Below are 24,116 nucleotides of genomic sequence, written 5' to 3'. Positions count from 1 at the left end.
TCTGGGCAAGGCTCGCCCAGGGCAGAGCAGCCTCGCGCCAGCAACTCTGCCAGAACGGGCCTCTGAGCAGAGCTGGAGATCTGCCGTCCTGGAGGCGCACTCGGCTCCAGCCAAGTAGGGCTTGAGCCAAACGAGGCTGGGCTGCCTCTTCTTCCCTCGAGGAGGCTCGCCTCCCCGCCAGCTGTTCACTCGGCTTCCAGGTGGGGGCGCTCTGCGCCTCCTGCAGGTCTTGGCTCAGGGGCTGCTTGCCCTGAGCTGGGGCTGTGGACGGGAGCCCAGGCACGCAGGGGCAGGCCCCAACCAGCTGCACACGTCTCTGCTGGGGAGGAGAGCGCTAGGGAAGCTACGTGTGTGAGGCAGCTGCTGGGCGCCCAGGGAGTCAGCCTCCGGGTGTGCGGGGCTGCAGACCCCAGCCAGGGGCCTGGGAGCCTGGTGCACTCCGAGCAGCGCTGAGCCTGGGCGGCCAAGCAACCGCTGGAGGAGCCCTGCACTGGCCCTTCCCTTCCCTCGCACAGAGCTCTTCCTGCTGGAGCCCTTGGCAGTGTGCAAGCCACCGGCCCCTAAGCACTCCCCAAAGACGCCTGGGGCCTAGGTGCAAAGGCAAGGCAGGAGCGGAGCTGAGGCCAGGAAGGCGCCAGTGGTGACTCCCAGCCTCGCGTAGCCAGCTCCCTCCTGGGCAGGAAGCCTAGCAGCGAGGCAAGTCTGGGCAAGGCTCGCCCAGGGCAGAGCAGCCTCGCGCCAGCAACTCTGCCAGAACGGGCCTCTGAGCAGAGCTGGAGATCTGCCGTCCTGGAGGCGCACTCGGCTCCAGCCAAGTAGGGCTTGAGCCAAACGAGGCTGGGCTGCCTCTTCTTCCCTCGAGGAGGCTCGCCTCCCCGCCAGCTGTTCACTCGGCTTCCAGGTGGGGGCGCTCTGCGCCTCCTGCAGGTCTTGGCTCAGGGGCTGCTTGCCCTGAGCTGGGGCTGTGGACGGGAGCCCAGGCACGCAGGGGCAGGCCCCAACCAGCTGCACACGTCTCTGCTGGGGAGGTGAGCGCTAGGAAAGCTACGTGTGTGAGGCAGCTGCTGGGCGCCCAGGGAGTCAGCCTCCGGGTGTGCGGGGCTGCAGACCCCAGCCAGGGACGCTGGGAGCCTGGTGCACTCCGTGCGGCGCTGAGTCTGGGCGGCCAAGCAACCGCTGGAGGAGCCCTGCACTGGCCCTTCCATTCCCTCGCACAGAGCTCTTCCTGCTGGAGCCCTTGGCAGTGTGCAAGCCACCGGCCCCTAAGCCCTCCCCAAGGACGCCTGGGGCCTAGGTGCAAAGGCAAGGCAGGAGCGGGCTGAGGCCAGGAAGGCGCCAGTGGCGTCTGCCAGCTTTGCGCAGCCTGCTCCTTCCTGGGCAGGAAGCCTAGCAGCGAGGCAAGTCTGGGCAAGGCTCGCCCAGGGCAGAGCAGCCTCGCGCCAGCAACTCTGCCAGATCGGGCCTCTGAGCAGAGCTGGAGCTCTGCCGTCCTGGAGGAGCACTCGGCTCCAGCCAAGTAGGGCTTGAGCCAAACGAGGCTGGGCTGCCTCTTCTTCCCTCGAGGAGGCTCGCCTCCCCGCCAGCTGTTCACTCGGCTTCCAGGTGGGGGCGCTCTGCGCCTCCTGTAGGTCTTGGCTCAGGGCCTGCTTGCCCTGAGCTGGGGCTGTGCGCGGGAGCCCAGGCACGCAGGGGCAGGCCCCAACCAGCTGCACACGTCTCTGCTGGGGAGGAGAGCGCTAGGGAGACTACGTGTGTGAGGCAGCTGCTGGGCGCCCAGGGAGTCAGCCTCCGGGTGTGCGGGGCTGCAGACCCCAGCCAGGGGCCCTGGGAGCCTGGTGCACTCCGTGCGGCGCTGAGTCTGGGCGGACAAGCAACCGCTGGAGGAGCCCTGCACTAGCCCTTCCCTTCCCTCGCACAGAGCTCTTCCTGCTGGAGCCCTGGGCAGTGTGCAAGCCACCGGTCCCTAAGCCCTCCCCAAGGACGCCTGGGGCCTAGGTGCAAAGGCAAGGCAGGAGCGGAGCTGAGGCCAGGAAGGCGCCAGTGGCGTCTCCCAGCCTCGCGCAGCCTGCTACTTCCTGGGCAGGAAGTCTGGGCAAGGCTCGCCAAGGGCAGAGTAGCCTCGCGCCAGCAACTCTGCCATATCGGGCCTCTGAGCAGAGCTGGAGCTCTGCCGTCCTGGAGGCGCACTCGGCTCCAGCCAAGTAGGGCTTGAGCCAAACGAGGCTGGGCTGCCTCTTCTTCCCTCGAGGAGGCTCGCCTCCCCGCCAGCTGTTCACTCGACCTCCAGGTGGCGGCGCTCTGCGCATCCTGCAGGTCTTGGCTCAGGGGCTGCTTGCCCTGAGCTGGGGCTGTGGGCGGGAGCCCAGGCACGCAGGGGCAGGCCCCAACCAGCTGCACACGTCTCTGCTGGGGAGGAGAGCGCTAGGGAAACTACGTTTGTGTGGCAGCTGCTGGGCGCCCAGGGAGACAGCCTCCAGGTGTGCGGGGCTGCAGACCCCAGCCAGGGGCCCTGGGAGCCTGGTGCACTCCGTGCGGCGCTGAGCCTGGGCGGCCAAGCAACCGCTGGAGGAGCCCTGCACTGGCCCTTCCCTTCCCTCGCACAGAGCTCTTCCTGCTGGAGCCCTTGGCAGTGTGCAAGCCACCGGCCCCTAAGCCCTCCCCAAGGACGCCTGGGGCCTAAGTGCAAAGGCAAAGCAGGAGCGGAGCTGAGGCCAGGAAGGCGCCAGTGGCGTCTCCCAGCCTCGCGCAGCCTGCTCCTTCCTGGGCAGGAAGCCTAGCAGCGAGGCAAGTCTGGGCAAAGCTTGCCCAGGGCAGAGCAGCCTCGCGCCAGCAACTCTGCCAGATCGGGCCTCTGAGCAGAGCTGGAGTTCTGCCGTCCTGGAGGCGTACTCGGCTCCAGCCAAGTAGGGCTTGAGCCAAACGAGGCTGGGCTGCCTCTTCTTCCCTCGAGGAGGCTCGCCTCCCCGCCAGCTGTTCACTCGGCTTCCAGGTGGGGGCGCTCTGCACCTCCTGCAGGTCTTGGCTCAGGGGCTGCTTACCCTGAGCTGGGGCTGTGGGCGGGAGCCCAGGCACGCAGGGGCAGGCCCCAACCAGCTGCACACGTCTCTGCTGGGGAGGAGAGCGCTAGGGAAGCTACGGGTGTGAGGCAGCTGCTGGGCGCCCAGGGAGTCAGCCTCCGGGTGTGCGGGGCTGCAGACCCCAGCCAGGGGCCCTGGGAGCCTGGTGCACTCCGTGCGGCGCTGAGCCTGGGCGGCCAAGCAACCGCTGGAGGAGCCCTGCACTAGCCCTTCCCTTCCCTCGCACAGAGCTCTTCCTGCTGGAGCCCTTGGCAGTGTGCAAGCCACCGGCCCCTAAGCCCTCCCCAAGGACGCCTGGGGCCTAGGTGCAAAGGCAAGGCAGGAGCGGGCTGAGGCCAGGAAGGCGCCAGTGGCGTCTCCCAGCTTCGCGCAGCCTGCTCCTTCCTGGGCAGGAAGCCTAGCAGCGAGGCAAGTGTGGGCAAGGCTCGCCCAGGGCAGAGCAGCCTCGCGCCAGCAACTCTGCCAGATCGGGCCTCTGAGCAGAGCTGGAGCTCTGCCGTCCTGGAGGACCACTCGGATCCAGCCTAGTAGGGCTTGAGCCAAACGAGGCTGGGCTGCCTCTTCTTCCCTCGAGGAGGCTCGCCTCCCCGCCAGCTGTTCACTCGGCTTCCAGGTGGGGGCGCTCTGCGCCTCCTGCAGGTCTTGGCTCAGGGGCTGCTTGCCCTGAGCTGGGGCTGTGCGCGGGAGCCCAGGCACGCAGGGGCAGGCCCCAACCAGCTGCACACGTCTCTGCTGGGGAGGAGAGCGCTAGGGAAGCTACGTGTGTGAGGCAGCTGCTGGGCGAACAGGGAGTCAGCCTCCGGGTGGGCGGGGCTGCAGACCCCAGCCAGGGGCCTGGGAGCCTGGTGCAATCCGAGCAGCGCTGAGCCTGGGCGGCCAAGCAACCGCTGGAGGAGCCCTGCACTGGCCCTTCCCTTCCCTCGCACAGAGCTCTTCCTGCTGGAGCCCTGGGCAGTGTGCAAGCCACCGGTCCCTAAGCCCTCCCCAAGGAAGCCTGGGGCCTAGGTGCAAAGGCAGGGCAGGAGCGGAGCTGAGGCCAGGAAGGCGCCAGTGGCGTCTCCCAGCCTTGCGCAGCCTACTCCTTCCTGGGCAGGAAGCCTAGCAGCGAGGCAAGTCTGGGCAAGGCTCGCCAAGGGCAGAGCAGCCTCGCGCCAGCAACTCTGCCAGATCGGGCCTCTGAGCAGAGCTGGAGCTCTGCCGTCCTGGAGGCGCACTCGGCTCCAGCCAAGTAGGGCTTGAGCCTAACGAGGCTGGGCTGCCTCTTCTTCCCTCGAGGAGGCTCGCCTCCCCGCCAGCTGTTCACTCGGCTTCCAGGTGGGGGCGCTCTGCGCCTCCTGCAGGTCTTGGCTCAGGGGCTGCTTGCCCTGAGCTGGGGCTGTGGGCGGGAGCACAGGCACGCAGGGGCAGGCCCCAACCAGCTGCACACGTCTCTGCTGGGGAGGAGAGCGCTAGGGAAGCTACGTGTGTGAGGCAGCTGCTGGTTGCCCAGGGAGTCAGCCTCCGGGTGTGCGGGGCTGCAGACCCCAGCCAGGGGCCTGGGAGCCTGGTGCACTCCGAGCAGCGCTGAGCCTGGGCGGCCAAGCAACCGCTGGAGGAGCCCTGCACTGGCCCTTCCCTTCCCTCGCACAGAGCTCTTCCTGCTGGAGCCCTTGGCAGTGTGCAAGCCACCGGCCCCTAAGCACTCCCCAAGGACGCCTGGGGCCTAGGTGCAAAGGCAAGGCAGGAGCGGAGCTGAGGCCAGGAAGGCGCCAGTGGTGACTCCCAGCCTCGCGCAGCCAGCTCCCTCCTGGGCAGGAAGCCTAGCAGCGAGGCAATTCTGGGCAAGGCTCGCCCAGGGCAGAGCAGCCTCGCGCCAGCAACTCTGCCAGAACGGGCCTCTGAGCAGAGCTGGAGATCTGCCGTCCTGGAGGTGCACTCGGCTCCAGCCAAGTAGGGCTTGAGCCAAACGAGGCTGGGCTGCCTCTTCTTCCCTCGAGGAGGCTCGCCTCCCCGCCAGGTGTTCACTCGGCTTCCAGGTGGGGGCGCTCTGCGCCTCCTGCAGGTCTTGGCTCAGGGGCTGCTTGCCCTGAGCTGGGGCTGTGGGCGGGAGCCCAGGCACGCAGGGGCAGGCCCCAACCAGCTGCACACGTCTCTGCTGGGGAGGAGAGCGCTAGGAAAGCTACGTGTGTGAGGCAGCTGCTGGGCGCCCAGGGAGTCAGCCTCCGGGTGTGCGGGGCTGCAGACCCCAGCCAGGGGCCCTGGGAGCCTGGTGCACTCCGTGCGGCGCTGAGTCTGGGCGGCCAAGCAACCGCTGGAGGAGCCCTGCACTGTCCCTTCCATTCCCTCGCACAGAGCTCTTCCTGCTGGAGCCCTTGGCAGTGTGCAAGCCACCGGCCCCTAAGCCCTCCCCAAGGACGCCTGGGGCCTAGGTGCAAAGGCAAGGCAGGAGCGGGCTGAGGCCAGGAAGGCGCCAGTGGCGTCTCCCAGCCTCGCGCAGCCTGCTCCTTCCTGGGCAGGAAGCCTAGCAGCGAGGCAAGTGTGGGCAAGGCTCGCCCAGGGCAGAGCAGCCTCGCGCCAGCAACTCTGCCAGATCGGGCCTCTGAGCAGAGCTGGAGCTCTGCCGTCCTGGAGGCGCACTCGGCTCCAGCCAAGTAGGGCTTGAGCCAAACGAGGCTGGGCTGCCTCTTCTTCCCTCGAGGAGGCTCGCCTCCCCGCCAGCTGTTCACTCGGCTTCCAGGTGGGGGCGCTCTGCGCCTCCTGTAGGTCTTGGCTCAGGGCCTGCTTGCCCTGAGCTGGGGCTGTGCGCGGGAGGCCAGGCACGCAGGTGCCGGCCCCAACCAGCTGCACACGTCTCTGCTGGGGAGGAGAGGGCTAGGGAGACTACGTGTGTGAGGCAGCTGCTGGGCGCCCAGGGAGTCAGCCTCCGGGTGTGCGGGGCTGCAGACCCCAGCCAGGGGCCTGGGAGCCTGGTGCAATCCGAGCAGCGCTGAGCCTGGGCGGCCAAGCAACCGCTGGAGGAGCCCTGCACTGGCCCTTCCCTTCCCTCGCACAGAGCTCTTCCTGCTGGAGCCCTGGGCAGTGTGCAAGCCACCGGTCCCTAAGCCCTCCCCAAGGAAGCCTGGGGCCTAGGTGCAAAGGCAGGGCAGGAGCGGAGCTGAGGCCAGGAAGGCGCCAGTGGCGTCTCCCAGCCTCGCGCAGCCTACTCCTTCCTGGGCAGGAAGCCTAGCAGCGAGGCAAGTCTGGGCAAGGCTCGCCAAGGGCAGAGCAGCCTCGCGCCAGCAACTCTGCCAGATCGGGCCTCTGAGCAGAGCTGGAGCTCTGCCGTCCTGGAGGCGCACTCGGCTCCAGCCAAGTAGGGCTTGAGCCAAACGAGGCTGGGCTGCCTCTTCTTCCCTCGAGGAGGCTCGCCTCCCCGCCAGCTGTTCACTCGACTTCCAGGTGGGGGCGCTCTGCGCATCCTGCAGGTCTTGGCTCAGGGGCTGCTTGCCCTGAGCTGGGGCTGTGGGCGGGAGCACAGGCTCGCAGGGGCAGGCCCCAACCAGCTGCACACGTCTCTGCTGGGGAGGAGAGCGCTAGGGAAGCTACGTGTGTGAGGCAGCTGCTGGGCGCCCAGGGAGTCAGCCTCCGGGTGTGCGGGGCTGCAGACCCCAGCCAGGGGCCCTGGGCGCCTGGTGCACTCCGTGCGGCGCTGAGCCTGGGCGGCCAAGCAACCGCTGGAGGAGCCCTGCACTGGCCCTTCCCTTCCCTCGCACAGAGCTCTTCCTGCTGGAGACCTTGGCAGTGTGCAAGCCACCGGCCCCTAAGCCCTCCCCAAGGACGCCTGGGGCCTAGGTGCAAAGGCAAGGCAGGAGCGGGCTGAGGCCAGGAAGGCGCCAGTGGCGTCTCCCAGCTTCGCGCAGCCTGCTCCTTCCTGGGCAGGAAGCCTAGCAGCGAGGCAAGTCTGGGCAAGGCTCGCCCAGGGCAGAGCAGCCTCGCGCCAGCAACTCTGCCAGATCGGGCCTCTGAGCAGAGCTGGAGCTCTGCCGTCCTGGAGGACCACTCGGATCCAGCCAAGTAGGGCTTGAGCCAAACGAGGCTGGGCTGCCTCTTCTTCCCTCGAGGAGGCTCGCCTCCCCGCCAGCTGTTCACTCGGCTTCCAGGTGGGGGCGCTCTGCGCCTCCTGCAGGTCTTGGCTCAGGGGCTGCTTGCCCTGAGCTGGGGCTGTGCGCGGGAGCCCAGGCACGCAGGGGCAGGCCCCAACCAGCTGCACACGTCTCTGCTGGGGAGGAGAGCGCTAGGGAAGCTACGTGTGTGAGGCAGCTGCTGGGCGAACAGGGAGTCAGCCTCCGGGTGGGCGGGGCTGCAGACCCCAGCCAGGGGCCTGGGAGCCTGGTGCAATCCGAGCAGCGCTGAGCCTGGGCGGCCAAGCAACCGCTGGAGGAGCCCTGCACTGGCCCTTCCCTTCCCTCGCACAGAGCTCTTCCTGCTGGAGCCCTGGGCAGTGTGCAAGCCACCGGTCCCTAAGCCCTCCCCAAGGAAGCCTGGGGCCTAGGTGCAAAGGCAGGGCAGGAGCGGAGCTGAGGCCAGGAAGGCGCCAGTGGCGTCTCCCAGCCTCGCGCAGCCTACTCCTTCCTGGGCAGGAAGCCTAGCAGCGAGGCAAGTCTGGGCAAGGCTCGCCAAGGGCAGAGCAGCCTCGCGCCAGCAACTCTGCCAGATCGGGCCTCTGAGCAGAGCTGGAGCTCTGCCGTCCTGGAGGCGCACTCGGTTCCAGCCAAGTAGGGCTTGAGCCAAACGAGGCTGGGCTGCCTCTTCTTCCCTCGAGGAGGCTCGCCTCCCCGCCAGCTGTTCACTCGACTTCCAGGTGGGGGCGCTCTGCGCATCCTGCAGGTCTTGGCTCAGGGGCTGCTTGCCCTGAGCTGGGGCTGTGGGCGGGAGCACAGGCTCGCAGGGGCAGGCCCCAACCAGCTGCACACGTCTCTGCTGGGGAGGAGAGCGCTAGGGAAGCTACGTGTGTGAGGCAGCTGCTGGGCGCCCAGGGAGTCAGCCTCCGGGTGTGCGGGGCTGCAGACCCCAGCCAGGGGCCTGGGAGCCTGGTGCACTCCGAACAGCGCTGAGCCTGGGCGGCCAAGCAACCGCTGGAGGAGCCCTGCACTGGCCCTTCTCTTCCCTCGCACAGAGCTCTTCCTGCTGGAGCCCTTGGCAGTGTGCAAGCCACCGGCCCCTAAGCACTCCCCAAGGACGCCTGGGGCCTAGGTGCAAAGGCAAGGCAGGAGCGGAGCTGAGGCCAGGAAGGCGCCAGTGGTGACTCCCAGCCTCGCGCAGCCAGCTCCCTCCTGGGCAGGAAGCCTAGCAGCGAGGCAATTCTGGGCAAGGCTCGCCCAGGGCAGAGCAGCCTCGCGCCAGCAACTCTGCCAGATCGGGCCTCTGAGCAGAGCTGGAGATCTGCCGTCCTGGAGGTGCACTCGGCTCCAGCCAAGTAGGGCTTGAGCCAAACGAGGCTGGGCTGCCTCTTCTTCCCTCGAGGAGGCTCGCCTCCCCACCAGCTGTTCACTCGGCTTCCAGGTGGGGGCGCTCTGCGCCTCCTGCAGGTCTTGGCTCAGGGGCTGCTTGCCCTGAGCTGGGGCTGTGGGCGGGAGCCCAGGCACGCAGGGGCAGGCCCCAACCAGCTGCACACGTCTCTGCTGGGGAGGAGAGCGCTAGGGAAGCTACGTGTGTGAGGCAGCTGCTGGGCGCCCAGGGAGTCAGCCTCCGGGTGTGCGGGGCTGCAGACCCCAGCCAGGGGCCCTGGGAGCCTGGTGCACTCCGTGCGGCGCTGAGTCTGGGCGGCCAAGCAACCGCTGGAGGAGCCCTGCACTGTCCCTTCCATTCCCTCGCACAGAGCTCTTCCTGCTGGAGCCCTTGGCAGTGTGCAAGCCACCGGCCCCTAAGCCCTCCCCAAGGACGCCTGGGGCCTAGGTGCAAAGGCAAGGCAGGAGCGGGCTGAGGCCAGGAAGGCGCCAGTGGCGTCTCCCAGCCTCGCGCAGCCTGCTCCTTCCTGGGCAGGAAGCCTAGCAGCGAGGCAAGTGTGGGCAAGGCTCGCCCAGGGCAGAGCAGCCTCGCGCCAGCAACTCTGCCAGATCGGGCCTCTGAGCAGAGCTGGAGCTCTGCCGTCCTGGAGGCGCACTCGGCTCCAGCCAAGTAGGGCTTGAGCCAAACGAGGCTGGGCTGCCTCTTCTTCCCTCGAGGAGGCTCGCCTCCCCGCCAGCTGTTCACTCGGCTTCCAGGTGGGGGCGCTCTGCGCCTCCTGTAGGTCTTGGCTCAGGGCCTGCTTGCCCTGAGCTGGGGCTGTGCGCGGGAGGCCAGGCACGCAGGGGCCGGCCCCAACCAGCTGCACACGTCTCTGCTGGGGAGGAGAGCGCTAGGGAGACTACGTGTGTGAGGCAGCTGCTGGGCGCCCAGGGAGTCAGCCTCCGGGTGTGCGGGGCTGCAGACCCCAGCCAGGGGCCCTGGGAGCCTGGTGCACTCCGTGCGGCGCTGAGTCTGGGCGGCCAAGCAACCGCTGGAGGAGCCCTGCACTAGCCCTTCCCTTCCCTCGCACAGAGCTCTTCCTGCTGGAGCCCTGGGCAGTGTGCAAGCCACCGGTCCCTAAGCCCTCCCCAAGGAAGCCTGGGGCCTAGGTGCAAAGGCAAGGCAGGAGCGGAGCTGAGGCCAGGAAGGCGCCAGTGGCGTCTCCCAGCCTCGCGCAGCCTGCTCCTTCCTGGGCAGGAAGCCTAGCAGCGAGGCAAGTCTGGGCAAGGCTCGCCCAGGGCAGAGCAGCCTCGCGCCAGCAACTCTGCCAGATCGGGCCTCTGAGCAGAGCTGGAGCTCTGCCGTCCTGGAGGCGCACTCGGCTGCAGCCAGGTAGGGCTTGAGCCAAACGAGGCTGGGCTGCCTTTTCTTCCCTCAGGAGGCTCGCCTCCCCGCCAGCTGTTCACTCGACTTCCACGTGGGGGCGCTCTGCGCATCCTGCAGGTCTTGGCTCTGGGGCTGCTTGCCCTGAGCTGGGGCTGTGGGCGGGAGCCCAGGCACGCAGGGGCAGGCCCCAACCAGCTGCACACGTCTCTGCTGGGGAGGAGAGCGCTAGGGAAGCTACGTGTGTGAGGCAGCAGCTGGGCGCCCAGGGAGTCAGCCTCCGGGTGTGCGGGGCTGCAGACCTCAGCCAGGGGCCCTGGGAGCCTGGTGCACTCCGTGCGGCGCTGAGCCTGGGCGGCCAAGCAACCGCTGGAGGAGCCCTGCACTGGCCCTTCCCTTCCCTCGCACAGAGCTCTTCCTGCTGGAGCCCTTGGCAGTGTGCAAGCCACCGGCCCCTAAGCCCTCCCCAAGGACGCCTGGGGCCTAGGTGCAAAGGCAAGGCAGGAGCGGAGCTGAGGCCAGGAAGGCGCCAGTGGCGTCTCCCAGCCTCGCGCAGCCTGCTCCTTCCTGGGCAGGAAGCCTAGCAGCGAGGCAAGTCTGGGCAAGGCTCGCCAAGGGCAGAGTAGCCTCGCGCCAGCAACTCTGCCAGATCGGGCCTCTGAGCAGAGCTGGAGCTCTGCCGTCCTGGAGGCGCACTCGGCTCCAGCCAAGTAGGGCTTGAGCCAAACGAGGCTGGGCTGCCTCTTCTTCCCTCGAGGAGGCTCGAATCCCCGCCAGCTGTTCACTCGACCTCCAGGTGGGGGCGCTCTGCGCCTCCTGCAGGTCTTGGCTCAGGGGCTGCTTGCCCTGAGCTGGGGCTGTGGGCGGGAGCCCAGGCACGCAGGGGCAGGCCCCAACCAGCTGCACACGTCTCTGCTGGAGAGGAGAGCGCTAGGGAAGCTACGTGTGTGAGGCAGCTGCTGGGAGCCCAGGGAGTCAGCCTCCGGGTGTGCGGGGCTGCAGACCCCAGCCAGGGGCCCTGGGCGCCTGGTGCACTCCGTGCGGCGCTGAGCCTGGGCGGCCAAGCAACCGCTGGAGGAGCCCTGCACTGGCCCTTCCATTCCCTCGCACAGAGCTCTTCCTGCTGGAGCCCTTGGCAGTGTGCAAGCCACCGGCCCCTAAGCACCCCCAAGGTCGCCTGGGGCCTAGGTGCAAAGGCAAGGCAGTAGCGGAGCTGAGGCCAGGAAGGCGCCAGTGGTGACTCCCAGCCTCGCGCAGCCAGCTCCCTCCTGGGCAGGAAGCCTAGCAGCGAGGCAAGTCTGGGCAAGGCTCGCCCAGGGCAGAGCAGCCTCGCGCCAGCAACTCTGCCAGATCGGGCCTCTGAGCAGAGCTGGAGCTCAGCCGTCCTGGAGGCGCACTCGGCTCCAGCCAAGTAGGGCTTGAGCCAAACGAGGCTGGGCTGCCTCTTCTTCCCTCGAGGAGGCTCGCCTCCCCGCCAGCTGTTCACTCGGCTTCCAGGTGGGGGCGCTCTGCGCCTCCTGCAGGTCTTGGCTCAGGGGCTGCTTGCCCTGAGCTGGGGCTGTGCGCGGGAGCCCAGGCACGCAGGGGCAGGCCCCAACCAGCTGCACACGTCTCTGCTGGGGAGGAGAGCGCTAGGGAAGCTACGTGTGTGAGGCAGCTGCTGGGCGAACAGGGAGTCAGCCTCCGGGTGGGCGGGGCTGCAGACCCCAGCCAGGGGCCTGGGAGCCTGGTGCACTCCGAGCAGCGCTGAGCCTGGGCGGCCAAGCAACCGCTGGAGGAGCCCTGCACTGGCCCTTCCCTTCCCTCGCACAGAGCTCTTCCTGCTGGAGCCCTGGGCAGTGTGCAAGCCACCGGTCCCTAAGCCCTCCCCAAGGAAGCCTGGGGCCTAGGTGCAAAGGCAAGGCAGGAGCGGAGCTGAGGCCAGGAAGGCGCCAGTGGCGTCTCCCAGCCTTGCGCAGCCTGCTCCTTCCTGGGCAGGAAGCCTAGCAGCGAGGCAAGTCTGGGCAAGGCTCGCCAAGGGCAGAGCAGCCTCGCGCCAGCAACTCTGCCAGATCGGGCCTCTGAGCAGAGCTGGAGCTCTGCCGTCCTGGAGGCGCACTCGGCTCCAGCCAAGTAGGGCTTGAGCCAAACGAGGCTGGGCTGCCTCTTCTTCCCTCGAGGAGGCTCGCCTCCCCGCCAGCTGTTCACTCGACTTCCAGGTGGGGGCGCTCTGCGCATCCTGCAGGTCTTGGCTCAGGGGCTGCTTGCCCTGAGCTGGGGCTGTGGGCGGGAGCACAGGCACGCAGGGGCAGGCCCCAACCAGCTGCACACGTATCTGCTGGGGAGGAGAGCGCTAGGGAAGCTACGTGTGTGAGGCAGCTGCTGGGCGCCCAGGGAGTCAGCCTCCGGGTGTGCGGGGCTGCAGACCTCAGCCAGGGGCCCTGGGAGCCTGGAGCACTCCGTGCGGCGCTGAGCCTGGGCGGCCAAGCAACCGCTGGAGGAGCCCTGCACTGGCCCTTCCCTTCCCTCGCACAGAGCTCTTCCTGCTGGAGCCCTTGGCAGTGTGCAAGCCACCGGCCCCTAAGCCCTCCCCAAGGACGCCTGGGGCCTAGGTGCAAAGGCAAGGCAGGAGCGCGCTGAGGCCAGGAAGGCGCCAGTGGCGTCTCCCAGCTTCGCGCAGCCTGCTCCTTCCTGGGCAGGAAGCCTAGCAGCGAGGCAAGTCTGGGCAAGGCTCGCCCAGGGCAGAGCAGCCTCGCGCCAGCAACTCTGCCAGATCGGGCCTCTGAGCAGAGCTGGAGCTCTGCCGTCCTGGAGGCGCACTCGGCTCCAGCCAAGTAGGGCTTGAGCCAAACGAGGCTGGGCTGCCTCTTCTTCCCTCGAGGAGGCTCGCCTCCCCGCCAGCTGTTCACTCGGCTTCCAGGTGGGGGCGCTCTGCGCCTCATGTAGGTCTTGGCTCAGGGCCTGCTTGCCCTGAGCTGGGGCTGTGCGCGGGAGCCCAGGCACGCAGGGGCAGGCCCCAACCAGCTGCACACGTCTCTGCTGGGGAGGAGAGCGCTAGGGAGACTACGTGTGTGAGGCAGCTGCTGGGCGCCCAGGGAGTCAGCCTCCGGGTGTGCGGGGCTGCAGACCCCAGCCAGGGGCCCTGGGAGCCTGGTGCACTCCGTGCGGCGCTGAGTCTGGGCGGCCAAGCAACCGCTGGAGGAGCCCTGCACTAGCCCTTCCCTTCCCTCGCACAGAGCTCTTCCTGCTGGAGCCCTGGGCCTTGTGCAAGCCACCGGTCCCTAAGCCCTCCCCAAGGAAGCCTGGGGCCTAGGTGCAAAGGCAAGGCAGGAGCGGAGCTGAGGACAGGAAGGCGCCAGTGGCGTCTCCCAGCCTCGCGCAGCCTGCTCCTTCCTGGGCAGGAAGCCTAGCAGCGAGGCAAGTCTGGGCAAGGCTCGCCCAGGGCAGAGCAGCCTCGCGCCAGCAACTCTGCCAGATCGGGCCTCTGAGCAGAGCTGGAGCTCTGCCGTCCTGGAGGCGCACTCGGCTCCAGCCAAGTAGGGCTTGAGCCAAACGAGGCTGGGCTGCCTCTTCTTCCCTCAGGAGGCTCGCCTCCCCGCCAGCTGTTCACTCGACTTCCACTTGGGAGCGCTCTGCGCCTCCTGCAGGTCTTGGCTCAGGGGCTGCTTGCCCTGAGCTGGGGCTGTGGGCGGGAGCCCAGGCACGCAGGGGCAGGCCCCAACCAGCTGCACACGTCTCTGCTGGGGAGGAGAGCGCTAGGGAAGCTACGTGTGTGAGGCAGCTGCTGGGCGCCCAGGGAGTCAGCCTCCGGGTGTGCAGGGCTGCAGACCCCAGCCAGGGACCCTGGGAGCCTGGTGCACTCCGTGCAGCGTTGAGTCTGGGCGGCCAAGCAACCGCTGGAGCAGCCCTGCACTAGCCCTTTCCTTCGCTTACACAGAGCTCTTTCTGCTGGAGCCCTTGGCAGTGTGCAAGCCACCGGCCCCTAAGCCCTCCCCAAGGAGGCCTGGGGCCTAGATGAAAAGGTAAGGCAGGAGCGGAGCTGAGGTCAGGAAGCGCCAGTGGCGTCTCCTAGCCTCGCACAACCTGCTCCTTCCTGGCAGGAAGCCTAGCAGCGAGGTAAGTCTGGTAAGGCTCGCCCAGGGCAGATCAGCCTCGCGCCAGCAACTCTGCCAGATCGGGCCTCTGAGCAGAGCTGGAGCTCTGCCGTCCTGGAGGCGCACTCGGCTCCAGCCAAGTAGGGCTTGAGCCAAACGAGGCTGGGCTGCCTCTTCTTCCCTCGAGGAGGCTCGCCTCCCCGTCAGCTGTTCACTCGACTTCCAGGTGGGGGCGCTCTGCGCATCCTGCAGGTCTTGGCTCAGGGGCTGCTTGCCCTGAGCTGGGGCTGTGGGCGGGAGCACAGGCACGCAGGGGCAGGCCCCAACCAGCTGCACACGTATCTGCTGGGGAGGAGAGCGCTAGGGAAGCTACGTGTGTGAGGCAGCTGCTGGGCGCCCAGGGAGTCAGCCTCCGGGTGTGCGGGGCTGCAGACCTCAGCCAGGGGCCCTGGGAGCCTGGTGCACTCCGTGCGGCGCTGAGCCTGGGCGGCCAAGCAACCGCTGGAGGAGCCCTGCACTGGCCCTTCCCTTCCCTCGCACAGAGCTCTTCCTGCTGGAGCCCTTGGCAGTGTGCAAGCCACCGGCCCCTAAGCCCTCCCCAAGGACGCCTGGGGCCTAGGTGCAAAGGCAAGGCAGGAGCGCGCTGAGGCCAGGAAGGCGCCAGTGGCGTCTCCCAGCTTCGCGCAGCCTGCTCCTTCCTGGGCAGGAAGCCTAGCAGCGAGGCAAGTCTGGGCAAGGCTCGCCCAGGGCAGAGCAGCCTCGCGCCAGCAACTCTGCCAGATCGGGCCTCTGAGCAGAGCTGGAGCTCTGCCGTCCTGGAGGCGCACTCGGCTCCAGCCAAGTAGGGCTTGAGCCAAACGAGGCTGGGCTGCCTCTTCTTCCCTCGAGGAGGCTCGCCTCCCCGCCAGCTGTTCACTCGGCTTCCAGGTGGGGGCGCTCTGCGCCTCCTGTAGGTCTTGGCTCAGGGCCTGCTTGCCCTGAGCTGGGGCTGTGCGCGGGAGCCCAGGCACGCAGGGGCAGGCCCCAACCAGCTGCACACGTCTCTGCTGGGGAGGAGAGCGCTAGGGAGACTACGTGTGTGAGGCAGCTGCTGGGCGCCCAGGGAGTCAGCCTCCGGGTGTGCGGGGCTGCAGACCCCAGCCAGGGGCCCTGGGCGCCTGGTGCACTCCGTGCGGCGCTGAGCCTGGGCGGCCAAGCAACCGCTGGAGGAGCCCTGCACTGGCCCTTCCATTCCCTCGCACAGAGCTCTTCCTGCTGGAGCCCTTGGCAGTGTGCAAGCCACCGCCCCCTAAGCCCTCCCCAAGGACGCCTGGGGCCTAGGTGCAAAGGCAAGGCAGGAGCGGAGCTGAGGCCAGGAAGGCGCCAGTGGCATCTCCCAGCCTCGCGCAGCCGCCTCCTTCCTGGGCAGGAAGCCTAGCAGCGAGGCAAGTCTGGGCAAGGCTCGCCCAGGGCAGAGCAGCCTGGCGCCAGCAACTCTGCCAGATCGGGCCTCTGAGCAGAGCTGGAGCTCTGCCGTCCTGGAGGCGCACTCGGCTCCAGCCAAGTAGGGATTGAGCCAAACGAGGCTGGGCTGCCTCTTCTTCCCTCGAGGAGGCTCGCCTCCCCGCCAGCTGTTCACTCGGCTTCCAGGTGGGGGCGCTCTGCGCATCCTGCAGGTCTTGGCTCAGGGGCTGCTTGCCCTGAGCTGGGGCTGTGCGCGGGAGCCCAGGCACGCAGGGGCAGGCCCCAACCAGCTGCACACGTCTCTGCTGGGGAAGAGAGCGCTAGGGAAGCTACGTGTGTGAGGCAGCTGCTGGGCGAACAGGGAGTCAGCCTCCGGGTGTGCGGGGCTGCAGACCCCAGCCAGGGGCCTGGGAGCCTGGTGCAGTCCGAGCAGCGCTGAGCCTGGGCGGCCAAGCAACCGCTGGAGGAGCCCTGCACTGGCCCTTCCCTTCCCTCGCACAGAGCTCTTCCTGCTGGAGCCCTGGGCAGTGTGCAAGCCACCGGTCCCTAAGCCCTCCCCAAGGAAGCCTGGGGCCTAGGTGCAAAGGCAAGGCAGGAGCGGAGCTGAGGCCAGGAAGGCGCCAGTGGTGATTCCCAGCCTCGCGCAGCCAGCTCCCTCCTGGGCAGGAAGTCTAGCAGCGAGGCAAGTCTGGGCAAGGCTCGCCCAGGGCAGAGCAGCCTCGCGCCAGCAACTCTGCCAGATCGGGCCTCTGAGCAGAGCTGGAGCTCTGCCGTCCTGGAGGCGCACTCGGCTCCAGCCAAGTAGGGCTTGAGCCAAACGAGGCTGGGCTGCCTCTTCTTCCCTCGAGGAGGCTCGCCTCCCCGCCAGCTGTTCACTCGGCTTCCAGGTGGGGGCGCTCTGCGCCTCCTGCAGGTCTTGGCTCAGGGGCTGCTTGCCCTGAGCTGGGGCTGTGGGCGGGAGCCCAGGCACGCAGGGGCAGGCCCCAACCAGCTGCACACGTCTCTGCTGGGGAGGAGAGCGATAGGGAAGCTACGTGTGTGAGGCAGCTGCTGGGCGCCCAGGGAGACAGCCTCCGGGTGTGCGGGGCTGCAGACCCCAGCCAGGGGCCCTGGGAGCCTGGTGCACTCCGTGCGGCGCTGAGCCGGGGCGGCCAAGCAACCGCTGGAGGAGCCCTGCACTGGCCCTTCCCTTCCCTCGCACAGAGCTCTTCCTGCTGGAGCCCTTGGCAGTGTGCAAGCCACCGGCCCCTAAGCCCTCCCCAAGGACGCCTGGGGCCTAGGTGCAAAGGCAAGGCAGGAGCGGAGCTGAGGCCAGGAAGGCGCCAGTGGCGTCTCCCAGCCTCGCGCAGCCTGCTCCTTCCTGGGCAGGAAGCCTAGCAGCGAGGCAAGTCTGGGCAAGGCTCGCCCAGGGCAGAGCAGCCTCGCGCCAGCAACTCTGGCAGATCGGGCCTCTGAGCAGAGCTGGAGCTCTGCCGTCCTGGAGGGGCACTCGGCTCCAGCCAAGTAGGGCTTGAGCCAAACGAGGCTGGGCTGCCTCTTCTTCCCTCGAGGAGGCTCGCCTCCCCGCCAGCTGTTCACTCGGCTTCCAGGTGGGGGCGCTCTGCGCCTCCTGCAGGTATTGGCTCAGGGGCTGCTTGCGCTGAGGTGGGGCTGTGGGCGGGAGCCCAGGCACGCAGGGGCAGGCCCCAACCAGCTGCACACGTCTCTGCTGTGGAGGAGAGCGCTAGGGAAGCTATGTGTGTGAGGCAGCTGCTGGGCGCCCAGGGAGTCAGCCTCCGGGTTTGCGCGGCTGCAGACTCCAGCCAGTTGCCCTGGGAGCCTGGTTCACTCCGTGCGGCGCTGAGTCTGGGCGGCCAAGCAACCGCTGGAGGAGCCCTGCACTGGCCCTTCCATTCCCTCGCACAGAGCTCTTCCTGCTGGAGCCCTTGGCAGTGTGCAAGCCACCGCCCCCTAAGCCCTCCCCAAGGACGCCTGGGGCCTAGGTTCAAAGGCAAGGCAGGAGAGGAGCTGAGGCCAGGAAGGCGCCAGTGGCGTCTCCCAGCCTCGCGCAGCCGGCTCCTTCCTGGGCAGGAAGCCTAGCAGCGAGGCAAGTCTGGGCAAGGCTCGCCCAGGGCAGAGCAGCCTGGCGCCAGCAACTCTGCCAGATCGGGCCTCTGAGCAGAGCTGGAGCTCTGCCGTCCTGGAGGCGCACTCGGCTCCAGCCAAGTAGGGCTTGAGCCAAACGAGGCTGGGCTGCCTCTTCTTCCCTCGAGGAGGCTCGCCTCCCCGCCAGCTGTTCACTCGGCTTCCAGGTGGGGGCGCTCTGCGCCTCCTGCAGGTCTTGGCTCAGGGGCTGCTTGCCCTGAGCTGGGGCTGTGCGCGGGAGCCCAGGCACGCAGGGGCAGGCCCCAACCAGCTGCACACGTCTCTGCTGGGGAGGAGAGCGCTAGGGAAGCTACGTGTGTGAGGCAGCTGCTGGGCGAACAGGGAGTCAGCCTCCGGGTGGGCGGGGCTGCAGACCCCAGCCAGGGGCCTTGGAGCCTGGTGCACTCCGAGCAGCGCTGAGCCTGGGCGGACAAGCAACCGCTGGAGGAGCCCTGCACTGGCCCTTCCCTTCCCTCGCACAGAGCTCTTCCTGCTGGAGCCCTGGGCAGTGTGCAAGCCACCGGTCCCTAAGCCCTCCCCAAGGAAGCCTGGGGCCTAGGTGCAAAGGCAAGGCAGGAGCGGAGCTGAGGCCAGGAAGGCGCCAGTGGCGTCTCCCAGCCTTGCGCAGCCTGCTCCTTCCTGGGCAGGAAGCCTAGCAGCGAGGCAAGTCTGGGCAAGGCTCGCCAAGGGCAGAGCAGCCTCGCGCCAGCAACTCTGCCAGATCGGGCCTCTGAGCAGAGCTGGAGCTCTGCCGTCCTGGAGGCGCACTCGGCTCCAGCCAAGTAGGGCTTGAGCCAAACGAGGCTGGGCTGCCTCTTCTTCCCTCGAGGAGGCTCGCCTCCCCGCCAGCTGTTCACTCGACTTCCAGGTGGGGGCGCTCTGCGCATCCTGCAGGTCTTGGCTCAGGGGCTGCTTGCCCTGAGCTGGGGCTGTGGGCGGGAGCACAGGCACGCAGGGGCAGGCCCCAACCAGCTGCACACGTATCTGCTGGGGAGGAGAGCGCTAGGGAAGCTACGTGTGTGAGGCAGCTGCTGGGCGCCCAGGGAGTCAGCCTCCGGGTGTGCGGGGCTGCAGACCTCAGCCAGGGGCCCTGGGAGCCTGGTGCACTCCGTGCGGCGCTGAGCCTGGGCGGCCAAGCAACCGCTGGAGGAGCCCTGCACTGGCCCTTCCCTTCCCTCGCACAGAGCTCTTCCTGCTGGAGCCCTTGGCAGTGTGCAAGCCACCGGCCCCTAAGCCCTCCCCAAGGACGCCTGGGGCCTAGGTGCAAAGGCAAGGCAGGAGCGCGCTGAGGCCAGGAAGGCGCCAGTGGCGTCTCCCAGCTTCGCGCAGCCTGCTCCTTCCTGGGCAGGAAGCCTAGCAGCGAGGCAAGTCTGGGCAAGGCTCGCCCAGGGCAGAGCAGCCTCGCGCCAGCAACTCTGCCAGATCGGGCCTCTGAGCAGAGCTGGAGCTCTGCCGTCCTGGAGGCGCACTCGGCTCCAGCCATGTAGGGCTTGAGCCAAACGAGGCTGGGCTGCCTCTTCTTCCCTCGAGGAGGCTCGCCTCCCCGCCAGCTGTTCACTCGGCTTCCAGGTGGGGGCGCTCTGCGCCTCCTGTAGGTCTTGGCTCAGGGCCTGCTTGCCCTGAGCTGGGGCTGTGCGCGGGAGCCCAGGCACGCAGGGGCAGGCCCCAACCAGCTGCACACGTCTCTGCTGGGGAGGAGAGCGCTAGGGAGACTACGTGTGTGAGGCAGCTGCTGGGCGCCCAGGGAGTCAGCCTCCGGGTGTGCGGGGCTGCAGACCCCAGCCAGGGGCCCTGGGAGCCTGGTGCACTCCGTGCAGCGCTGAGTCTGGGCGGCCAAGCAACCGCTGGAGGAGCCCTGCACTAGCCCTTCCCTTCCCTCGCACAGAGCTCTTCCTGCTGGAGCCCTGGGCCTTGTGCAAACCACCGGTCCCTAAGCCCTCCCCAAGGAAGCCTGGGGCCTAGGTGCAAAGGCAAGGCAGGAGCGGAGCTGAGGACAGGAAGGCGCCAGTGGCGTCTCCCAGCCTCGTGCAGCCTGCTCCTTCCTGGGCAGGAAGCCTAGCAGCGAGGCAAGTCTGGGCAAGGCTCGCCCAGGGCAGAGCAGCCTCGCGCCAGCAACTCTGCCAGATCGGGCCTCTGAGCAGAGCTGGAGCTCTGCCGTCCTGGAGGCGCACTCGGCTCCAGCCAGGTAGGGCTTGAGCCAAACGAGGCTGGGCTGCCTCTTCTTCCCTCAGGAGGCTCGCCTCCCCGCCAGCTGTTCACTCGACTTCCACTTGGGGGCGCTCTGCGCCTCCTGCAGGTCTTGGCTCAGGGGCTGCTTGCCCTGAGCTGGGGCTGTGGGCGGGAGCCCAGGCACGCAGGGGCAGGCCCCAACCAGCTGCACACGTCTCTGCTGTGGAGGAGAGCGCTAGGGAAGCTATGTGTGTGAGGCAGCTGCTGGGCGCCCAGGGAGTCAGCCTCCGGGTTTGCGCGGCTGCAGACTCCAGCCAGTTGCCCTGGGAGCCTGGTTCACTCCGTGCGGCGCTGAGTCTGGGCGGCCAAGCAACCGCTGGAGGAGCCCTGCACTGGCCCTTCCATTCCCTCGCACAGAGCTCTTCCTGCTGGAGCCCTTGGCAGTGTGCAAGCCACCGCCCCCTAAGCCCTCCCCAAGGACGCCTGGGGCCTAGGTTCAAAGGCAAGGCAGGAGAGGAGCTGAGGCCAGGAAGGCGCCAGTGGCGTCTCCCAGCCTCGCGCAGCCGGCTCCTTCCTGGGCAGGAAGCCTAGCAGCGAGGCAAGTCTGGGCAAGGCTCGCCCAGGGCAGAGCAGCCTGGCGCCAGCAACTCTGCCAGATCGGGCCTCTGAGCAGAGCTGGAGCTCTGCCGTCCTGGAGGCGCACTCGGCTCCAGCCAAGTAGGGCTTGAGCCAAACGAGGCTGGGCTGCCTCTTCTTCCCTCGAGGAGGCTCGCCTCCCCGCCAGCTGTTCACTCGGCTTCCAGGTGGGGGCGCTCTGCGCCTCCTGCAGGTCTTGGCTCAGGGGCTGCTTGCCCTGAGCTGGGGCTGTGCGCGGGAGCCCAGGCACGCAGGGGCAGGCCCCAACCAGCTGCACACGTCTCTGCTGGGGAGGAGAGCGCTAGGGAAGCTACGTGTGTGAGGCAGCTGCTGGGCGAACAGGGAGTCAGCCTCCGGGTGGGCGGGGCTGCAGACCCCAGCCAGGGGCCTGGGAGCCTGGTGCACTCCGAGCAGCGCTGAGCCTGGGCGGACAAGCAACCGCTGGAGGAGCCCTGCACTGGCCCTTCCCTTCCCTCGCACAGAGCTCTTCCTGCTGGAGCCCTGGGCAGTGTGCAAGCCACCGGTCCCTAAGCCCTCCCCAAGGAAGCCTGGGGCCTAGGTGCAAAGGCAAGGCAGGAGCGGAGCTGAGGCCAGGAAGGCGCCAGTGGCGTCTCCCAGCCTTGCGCAGCCTGCTCCTTCCTGGGCAGGAAGCCTAGCAGCGAGGCAAGTCTGGGCAAGGCTCGCCAAGGGCAGAGCAGCCTCGCGCCAGCAACTCTGCCAGATCGGGCCTCTGAGCAGAGCTGGAGCTCTGCCGTCCTGGAGGCGCACTCGGCTCCAGCCAAGTAGGGCTTGAGCCAAACGAGGCTGGGCTGCCTCTTCTTCCCTCGAGGAGGCTCGCCTCCCCGCCAGCTGTTCACTCGACTTCCAGGTGGGGGCGCTCTGCGCATCCTGCAGGTCTTGGCTCAGGGGCTGCTTGCCCTGAGCTGGGGCTGTGGGCGGGAGCACAGGCACGCAGGGGCAGGCCCCAACCAGCTGCACACGTATCTGCTGGGGAGGAGAGCGCTAGGGAAGCTACGTGTGTGAGGCAGCTGCTGGGCGCCCAGGGAGTCAGCCTCCGGGTGTGCGGGGCTGCAGACCTCAGCCAGGGGCCCTGGGAGCCTGGTGCACTCCGTGCGGCGCTGAGCCTGGGCGGCCAAGCAACCGCTGGAGGAGCCCTGCACTGGCCCTTCCCTTCCCTCGCACAGAGCTCTTCCTGCTGGAGCCCTTGGCAGTGTGCAAGCCACCGGCCCCTAAGCCCTCCCCAAGGACGCCTGGGGCCTAGGTGCAAAGGCAAGGCAGGAGCGCGCTGAGGCCAGGAAGGCGCCAGTGGCGTCTCCCAGCTTCGCGCAGCCTGCTCCTTCCTGGGCAGGAAGCCTAGCAGCGAGGCAAGTCTGGGCAAGGCTCGCCCAGGGCAGAGCAGCCTCGCGCCAGCAACTCTGCCAGATCGGGCCTCTGAGCAGAGCTGGAGCTCTGCCGTCCTGGAGGCGCACTCGGCTCCAGCCAAGTAGGGCTTGAGCCAAACGAGGCTGGGCTGCCTCTTCTTCCCTCGAGGAGGCTCGCCTCCCCGCCAGCTGTTCACTCGGCTTCCAGGTGGGGGCGCTCTGCGCCTCCTGCAGGTCTTGGCTCAGGGGCTGCTTGCCCTGAGCTGGGGCTGTGGGCGGGAGCCCAGGCACGCAGGGGCAGGCCCCAACCAGCTGCACACGTCTCTGCTGGGGAGGAGAGCGATAGGGAAGCTACGTGTGTGAGGCAGCTGCTGGGCGCCCAGGGAGACAGCCTCCGGGTGTGCGGGGCTGCAGACCCCAGCCAGGGGCCCTGGGAGCCTGGTGCACTCCGTGCGGCGCTGAGCCGGGGCGGCCAAGCAACCGCTGGAGGAGCCCTGCACTGGCCCTTCCCTTCCCTCGCACAGAGCTCTTCCTGCTGGAGCCCTTGGCAGTGTGCAAGCCACCGGCCCCTAAGCCCTCCCCAAGGACGCCTGGGGCCTAGGTGCAAAGGCAAGGCAGGAGCGGAGCTGAGGCCAGGAAGGCGCCAGTGGCGTCTCCCAGCCTCGCGCAGCCTGCTCCTTCCTGGGCAGGAAGCCTAGCAGCGAGGCAAGTCTGGGCAAGGCTCGCCCAGGGCAGAGCAGCCTCGCGCCAGCAACTCTGGCAGATCGGGCCTCTGAGCAGAGCTGGAGCTCTGCCGTCCTGGAGGGGCACTCGGCTCCAGCCAAGTAGGGCTTGAGCCAAACGAGGCTGGGCTGCCTCTTCTTCCCTCGAGGAGGCTCGCCTCCCCTCCAGCTGTTCACTCGACTTCCAGGTGGGGGCGATCTGCGCATCCTGCAGGTCTTGGCTCAGGGGCTGCTTGCCCTGAGCTGGGGCTGTGGGCGGGAGCACAGGCACGCAGGGGCAGGCCCCAACCAGCTGCACACGTATCTGCTGGGGAGGAGAGCGCTAGGGAAGCTACGTGTGTGAGGCAGCTGCTGGGCGCCCAGGGAGTCAGCCTCCGGGTGTGCGGGGCTGCAGACCTCAGCCAGGGGCCCTGGGAGCCTGGTGCACTCCGTGCGGCGCTGAGCCTGGGCGGCCAAGCAACCGCTGGAGGAGCCCTGCACTGGCCCTTCCCTTCCCTCGCACAGAGCTCTTCCTGCTGGAGCCCTTGGCAGTGTGCAAGCCACCGGCCCCTAAGCCCTCCCCAAGGACGCCTGGGGCCTAGGGGCAAAGGAAAGGCAGGAGCGCGCTGAGGCCAGGAAGGCGCCAGTGGCGTCTCCCAGCTTCGCGCAGCCTGCTCCTTCCTGGGCAGGAAGCCTAGCAGCGAGGCAAGTCTGGGCAAGGCTCGCCCAGGGCAGAGCAGCCTCGCGCCAGCAACTCTGCCAGATCGGGCCTCTGAGCAGAGCTGGAGCTCTGCCGTCCTGGAGGCGCACTCGGCTCCAGCCATGTAGGGCTTGAGCCAAACGAGGCTGGGCTGCCTCTTCTTCCCTCGAGGAGGCTCGCCTCCCCGCCAGCTGTTCACTCGGCTTCCAGGTGGGGGCGCTCTGCGCCTCCTGCAGGTCTTGGCTCAGGGCCTGCTTGCCCTGAGCTGGGGCTGTGCGCGGGAGCCCAGGCACGCAGGGGCAGGCCCCAACCAGCTGCACACGTCTCTGCTGGGGAGGAGAGCGCTAGGGAGACTACGTGTGTGAGGCAGCTGCTGCGCGCCCAGGGAGTCAGCCTCCGGGTGGGCGGGGCTGCAGACCCCAGCCAGGGGCCCTGGGAGCCTGGTGCACTCCGTGCGGCGCTGAGTCTGGGCGGCCAAGCAACCGCTGGAGGAGCCCTGCACTAGCCCTTCCCTTCCCTCGCACAGAGCTCTTCCTGCTGGAGCCCTGGGCCTTGTGCAAACCACCGGTCCCTAAGCCCTCCCCAAGGAAGCCTGGGGCCTAGGTGCAAAGGCAAGGCAGGAGCGGAGCTGAGGACAGGAAGGCGCCAGTGGCGTCTCCCAGCCTCGTGCAGCCTGCTCCTTCCTGGGCAGGAAGCCTAGCAGCGAGGCAAGTCTGGGCAAGGCTCGCCCAGGGCAGAGCAGCCTCTTGCCAGCAACTCTGCCAGATCGGGCCTCTGAGCAGAGCTGGAGCTCTGCCGTCCTGGAGGCGCACTCGGCTCCAGCCAGGTAGGGCTTGAGCCAAACGAGGCTGGGCTGCCTCTTCTTCCCTCAGGAGGCTCGCCTCCCCGCCAGCTGTTCACTCGACTTCCACTTGGGGGCGCTCTGCGCCTCCTGCAGGTCTTGGCTCAGGGGCTGCTTGCCCTGAGCTGGGGCTGTGGGCGGGAGCCCAGGCACGCAGGGGCAG

Source organism: Ovis canadensis, chromosome 18 (genome assembly GCF_042477335.2).
Source record: "Ovis canadensis isolate MfBH-ARS-UI-01 breed Bighorn chromosome 18, ARS-UI_OviCan_v2, whole genome shotgun sequence".
NCBI classification, from domain to species: Eukaryota; Metazoa; Chordata; class Mammalia; order Artiodactyla; family Bovidae; genus Ovis; species Ovis canadensis.
The sequence above is the reverse complement of the archived record's forward strand: the minus strand, read 5'-3'. Positions refer to the sequence as shown.